Source organism: Egretta garzetta, unplaced genomic scaffold (assembly GCF_000687185.1).
Source record: "Egretta garzetta isolate BGI_Z169 unplaced genomic scaffold, ASM68718v1 scaffold14, whole genome shotgun sequence".
NCBI classification, from domain to species: domain Eukaryota; kingdom Metazoa; phylum Chordata; class Aves; order Pelecaniformes; family Ardeidae; genus Egretta; species Egretta garzetta.
The window spans coordinates 4238660-4239585 of NW_009259588.1; positions in this window are offsets into that span (position 1 = coordinate 4238660).

Consider the following 926-nt stretch of genomic DNA (forward strand, 5'->3'; position numbering starts at 1 on the left):
ATCACACCTGATTTTTATAACAGACTGTGGTTTTCAGGTCTCTGTTCATAAGGCATTTTCTACAGCTCTATAACAAATACTGCTGCTCTCTTCTGTATCAACACAAATTTTCAACACCCTTTCAAATAGGGACAGCTAATGCAGTTATGCAGACGTCTAGTGTAGTCTTAGTTCTCAACTCCCTCCTTCGATTTCTCTCTGAGTTATTTTCCAAGCCATGCCAATTCTCAGCATTGTGCTTGGAAACTTTTTTCGGCTGCTGTCTCCTGCAATTCCCCCCAGAGTCACTGTTGTCCAGCCTACAGCCTCCCATGCTGTAGGCAGAGCCTCCGTTTCTTGTCAAACTGTGTGTTTGGCTACAATTTGTTCGAAAAGGTCCAGGTCATCCCAGAATGACTCAGATCACTCTGTACAAGTGCCCTGTCTGCTCAAGTAACTCTAATCAGGCAAATCTGTGTTGCCCACAAATGTTATGGGACGTGATATTTACAGCCTTGAAACAATTTTACTGTCTTCATTTAATAATAACCACAAATATAATAAAGATGTCAGACTAACAAGGCCCTGCTTTTATATCTTTCTCTCAACAGCAATTCTTTGACCTTTATTTCCTATTTCTTTTGATTTATTTAATTTCTTTCTACACTGGGTTGCTATCTCTTTATCCGTTTTCCATTTATTAAACATTTATTTGAATACTGTCCATTTTTTTGTTAATATGGGATCTTTTCTTAAAAAAAATAATAATTTGGCATATATTTAAAGAGCTGCTACAAATCAGATGCTTAATGATGACATTCAGGCTTCAGCATCATATTCTTTGGGACAGATTTCTGTGGGAATGGAGTGGTTTCTCAAGACTAGAAAAGCCTTAATAAGGGAATGTCCTGAGCCAGTTTCACGGTAAACTGCAAGGGGACAATGTC